This window comes from Salmo salar, chromosome 09 (genome assembly GCF_965601325.2).
Source record: "Salmo salar chromosome 09, fSalSal1, whole genome shotgun sequence".
Lineage (NCBI taxonomy): Eukaryota > Metazoa > Chordata > Actinopteri > Salmoniformes > Salmonidae > Salmo > Salmo salar.
Genome location: NC_138299.1, coordinates 3,210,909 through 3,217,064, shown reverse-complemented (window position 1 = coordinate 3,217,064; position 6,156 = coordinate 3,210,909).

Here is a 6,156-nt window from a genome sequence, read left to right as displayed (position 1 = left end):
GGCATCTCGGAATGCACAACTCGTCGGTCCTTGTCATGGATGGGCTATTGCAGCAGACGACCACAGCTAAAAACAAAATGAAGCGGCTCCAGTGGGTACGCGATCACCAACACTGGACAATTGAGGAGTGGAAAAACATTGCCTGGTCTGATGAATCCCAGTTCCTGTTGCGTCATGCTGACGGCAGAGTCAGGATTTGGCGTAAGTAGCATGTGTCCATGGCCCCATCCTGCCTGGTGTCAACGGTAAAGGCTGGTGGCGGTGGTGTAATGGTGTTTTCCTGACACACGATAGGTCCCTTGATACCAATTGAGCAATGTTTCCATACCCTGAATAATTCAGGCTGTTCTGGAGGCAAAGGGGCCGTACCTACTAAACTGGCCACTGAGTATAGTTATCCAATTAGGATTCAGCCTGTACAAAGTACACAGTATTGTCATTAGGGTACATGGCATTTGACCAAAGCAATTTTTACTCCCTTTTGCATAGCATCTGCAAACTCTGAAGGTGCCTCGCAATCAAATGACAGCGGTAGCTTGCGAAGAGGGAGTACTGAGGATCGGACTGGCTGGGGACTCCTACATTTACTTTGTCAACAAAAACCCTATTTACGAGGTAAAACAATAATCTGGGGTAAATAATCAGCTCCGCATGAATGGGTTTCACATGCTTGTACTTTGGTTAGATTGGCTTAGTTTTAAGACTATTAACATAAACCTTTTGTGAAAGGAGATTAATATTAAATGAAAAATATTTTAGTGCTATTTGGTTTGTCATGTTTGCTATTTTTAGGTAGGCAATTTCTTGGGACATTTTTAGTTGTTATGAAGACTGCGTTTTATATATTTGATTTTGCAATGTTGAGTTTCTTTGGATTAAATTGCAAGGGTAAGAATTGCATTGGGTATATGTTAATGATATAGAAATATGAGAAATTCATCATATATGTGCTGTAATACAGTACAATGTTAGGTCGGTTCATATTTAATCTGGTAATGACATTACTGATCAAAGTGTATAATGACTAAGGATAACATATCATTTAAGGATAGATTAAAGGAGTTAAATTCACCAACATAATGTACACTAGGAGAAATTACACATCAAAGCACTGGTGTAGCTGTACTTACTGAAGTCGGGACGATACCAGCATCACGTTATTTTTTCCATGGCAAAAATGAAAACACAAAGCAGATCTAACTCTTTGGTCTTTTAAAAACCTGCTGTATGTAAAATATTGTGTGCTGTACTTTGGAAAATAAATAAATGTTACTCTGGATTTCAACATAATGATTTGTTTGTTTCCAACATTAGGGCTGTTTTCCAAAATAAGTTGAATCCACTTCGTGTTTTTTTTTTCTTGCCCACGTTACTAATGAGTATCGCGATACTGGTATCATCCCGGCCCTAGTACTTACTGTACCGACTATCATTTTCACTGTACGCACATTGTAGTCCTAATGGAAATGCCGTCATAAAGAATACTTCTAATCATGTAACAATGCAACATTACACAGCTACTTTTTTTTATTACAGTTACTTATACCAATTTACATCATCACGACTAGTGAGTTCTGAGGGGGCTATAATGCATTAGCCAGGAGTCTCTTTGGTGGTCTTAGGTGCTAGACCAAAGCACCCACGCAAACTGTATTCAAGGTTGAAAAAGGGTTCTAAAGTTTGTAATTATCATATTAAAATGACTTGATTAGCGCTAATGACAAATTTATCAACCCCAACAAAAAAATCCTTTCTTTATGACCCACATAATTTACAATTCCTGTTGCTGCAGCAAACTGGCTAAAATGAAGATCCTACTAAGCACACAGACCTGGTACACACACAGACAGGCAGAAATATGGTTGCTCTACACTAACTACAACTATGTTGACTGGAATCAAAATTACATTTTCAAAGGGGGTAGTTGATGTAGGAGAGGCCTAAGACTTTGCTTGATTGGCCAATCATAATGCGATAATGACCCTGGCTTGACGAAACAGCCATAGTACGTTCAAAGCATTAAACTGTTTAACTGTTAAAGTTAAATGTTACTCAAATCTGACAAGGAGTAAGAAAGTAAAACTTTAAGTACTGTAAGAAACAATGTAGCTTGATGAGTAGCTCTCTGAGCCACTCCCGAGCGGCGCAGCGGTCTAAGACACTGCATCTCAATGCAGGAAGCGTCACTGCAGTACCTGGTTTGAATCCAGACTGCATCACATCCAGCTGTGTTCCGCTAACGGAACGCCTGGCCAACATCCAATGGAACAGCAGGGCGCGAAATACAAAACATCAAAAATCGAATAATTTCAATTTCTCAAACATTAGACTATTTTACACCATTTTAAAGATACACTTCTCCTTAATGTAACCACATTGTCCGATTTCAAAAAGGCTTTACAGCGAAAGCAAAACATTAGATTATGTTAGGAGAGTACATAGACAAAAATAACCACACAGCCATTTTCCAAGCAAGGATATATGTCACAAAAACCCAAAACACAGCTAAATGAAGCACTAACCTTTGACGATCTTCATCAGACTGACACTCCTAGGACATCTTGTTACACAATATATGTATGTTTTGTTCGATAAAGTTGATATTTATATCCAATAACAGCATTTTACATTGGCGCGTGATGTTCAGAAAATGTATTCCCACCAAAGCTGCCGGTGAATGAGCACATTAATTTACAAAAATACTCATCATAAACGTTGACAAAATACATAACAATTATTTTAAGAATTATAGATACAGTACTCCTTGATGCAACCGCTGTGTCAGATTTTAAAATAGCTTTTCGGCGAAAGCACATTTTTCAATATTCTGAGTACATAGCTCGCCATCAAAGCAAGCTATACAGACACCCGCCAAGTTCTGGGGTCACCTAAACTCAGAATTAGTATTATAAATATTCTCTTACCTTTGCTGATCTTCGTCAGCATGTACACCCAGGACTGCTACTTCCACAAGAAATTTAGTTTTTGTTCGAAATAATCCATATTTATGTCCAAATACCTCTGTTTTGTTCGTGCGTTCAGGTCACTATCCAAAGGCATAATGCGCGAGCGCAATTTGAAACACGAAAAGTCAAAATGTTCCATTACCGTTCCAAGAAGCATGTCAAACGTTGTTTACAATCAATCTTTATGGTATTTTTAACGTAAAAATGCGATAATATTCCAACCGGACAATAGCGTATTCATTCCAGAAGAAAAAGAAGGAGGGGCGCATCACCAAGTCCTTGGTCCTCAGGCAGTCCACTCAGTGACTGAGCTCCTATTCTCTGCCCGGTTACAGGAGAATGATGAAACAACGTTCTGAAGGCTTTTGACAGCCAATGGAAGCCTTAGGAAGTGCAACGTGACCCCACAGACACTGTAGTTTCGATAGGGATTCAAAAGAAGAACTACAATTCTCAGATCTCCCACTTCCTGGTTGGATTTTTCTCAGGTTTTTGCCTGCCATATGAGTTCTGTTATACTCACAGACATCATTCAAACAGCTTTAGAAACTTCAGAGTGTTTTCTATCCAAATCTATCCAAATCTAACAATATGCATATTATAGTTTCTGGGCCAGAGTAGTAAACAGTTTAATCTGGGTATGTTTTTCATCCGGCCGTGAAAATACTGCCCCCTACACCTTAACAGGTTTTAATTAACTTTCCTAGTTAAATAAATAAAAATCTCTTCTCTTGTTTTCAAATTCATTTCCACAAAGGAGGATGTTGACGTAGAGTTTGGAAATAATGCAATGGTAATGTGTCGTCACGCTCTCCTCAGCCGATGTGAGTAAGACCTTTAAAGAGGTCAACATTCACAAGGCCGCAGGGCCAGACGGATTACGAGGATGTGTACTCCGAGCATGCACTGACAAACTGGCAAGTGTCTTCACTGACATTTTCAAACTCTCCCTGTCCGAGTCTGTAATACCAATATGTCTTAAGCAGACCACCATAGTGCCTGTGCCCAAGAATACTAAGGTAACCTACCTAAATGACTACCGACCTGTAGCACTCACATCTGTAGCCATGAAGTGCTTTGAAAGGCTGGTCTTGGCTCACATAAACACCATGATCCCAGAAACCCTAGACCCACAACAATTTGCATACCGCCCCAACAGATCCACAGATGATACAATTTCTATTGCACTCCACACTGTTCTTTCCCACCTGGACAAAAGGAACACCTATGTGAGAATGCTATTCATTGACTACAGCTCAGCGTTCAACACCATAGTGCCCTCAAAACTCATAAATCAGCTAAGGACCCTGGGACTAAACACCTCCCTCTGCAACTGGATCCTGGACTTCCCGACGGGCCGCCCCCAGGTGGTAAGGTTAGGTAACAACACTTCTGCCACGCTGACCCTCAACACAGTGGCCCCTCAGGGGTGCGTGCTCAGTCCCCTCCTATACTCCCTGTTCACTCATGACTGCACGGCCAGGCACGACTCCAACATCATCATTTAATTTGTCGATGACACCACAATGGTAGGCCTGATCACAGATAACAACAAGACAGCCTATTGGGAGGAGGTCAAAGACCTGGCCGTGTGGTGCCAGGACAACAAACTCTCCCGCAACGTGATCAAAACAAAGGAGATGATTGTGGACTACAGGAAAAAGAGGACTGAGCATGCCCCCAATCTCATCGACGGTTCTGCAGTGGAGCAAGCTTCAAGTTCCTTGACTAACATTGTCCAAGCACACGAAGACAGTCGTGAAGAGGGCACAACAAAACCTATTCACCCTCAGGAGACTGAAAAGGGTCCTCAGATCCTCAAAAGGTTCTACAGCTGCACCATCGAAAGCATCCTGACTGGTTGCATCACTGTCTGGAATGGCAACTGCTCGGCCTCCGACTGCAAGGCACTACAGAGGGTAGTGCGAACGGCCCAGTACATCACTGGGGCCAAGCTTCCTGCCATCCAGGACCTCTATACCAGGCGGTATCAGAGACCTCTATACCAGGCGGTGTCAGAGGAAGGCCCTAAAAATTTACAAAGACTCCAGCCACCGTAGTCATAGACTGTTTTCTCTGCTACCGCACAGCAAGAGGTACTGAAGCGCCAAGTCTAGGTCCAAGAGTATTCTAAACAGCTTCTACCCCCAAGCCATAAGACTCCTGAACATCTAATCAAATGGCTACCCAGACTATTTGCATTGCCACCCTCCCGCTACTCTCTGTCATGTACGCATAGTCACTTTAATAACTCTACATGTACATATTACCTCAACTAACTGGTCCTCCCACACATTGACTCTGTATCGGTAACCCCCTGTATATAGTCTCGCTATTGTTATTTTCTGTTGCTCTTAAATTTCTTGTTACTTTTATCTCTTATCTGTATTTTTTTTTTTATTCGGCGCATGGGATTAATATATATTTCTTGATTTGAATAGGACCCTGTATGATGGTGATAGGTTTGTATGTCTGTTGAATAAATGTGTCTTCTTTTCCAGTATTGTAACGCCCTGGCCATAGAGAGGGGTTTTTTGTTCTTTATTTTGGTTAGGCCAGGGTGTTACATTGGGTGGGCGTTCTATGTTCGTTTTCTAGGTTTTTTGTATTTCTTTGTTTTGGGCTGATTGTGTGGCTCCCAATCAGGCACAGCTGAAGTTTGTTGTTGCTGATTGGGAGTCACACATAAGGAGCATGTTTTTCCTTTGGGTTTTGTGGGTAATTGTTTCTGTTCAGTGTGTTTCCTGACAGGACTGTTTCTGGTCGTTTTTGTTTCGTTTTTGTAAAGTGTTCTCTTTTTTGAATTAAAATTCTAATGATGAACACATCCTCTGCTGCACCTTGGTCTAATTCTAATGACGGCCATTACAAGTATGTCCTGGTTCTCTGTAACTCAGTTTGTGTAATGGGGACGCAGGGCATTAGGAAGCAGCCGCAGCTGCAGCGTTTAATATAAATTAACACGTAAATAATTCAAAAACAAGAGAAGCATCTGGACATGAGAACATTAACAGCGACAAGGAAGGAATTGGGCCCACTCCCACTTCCAGTCTCCTCAGGAACCTCCCCAGCTCCTGGTGCATCCTCTCCACCTGCCCATTGGACTGACGCCGATACCTGGAAGTGAAGCTGACCGTGACTCCCAGTTTCTCCATGAAAGCCCTCCATACGTGTGATGTGAATTGGGGGC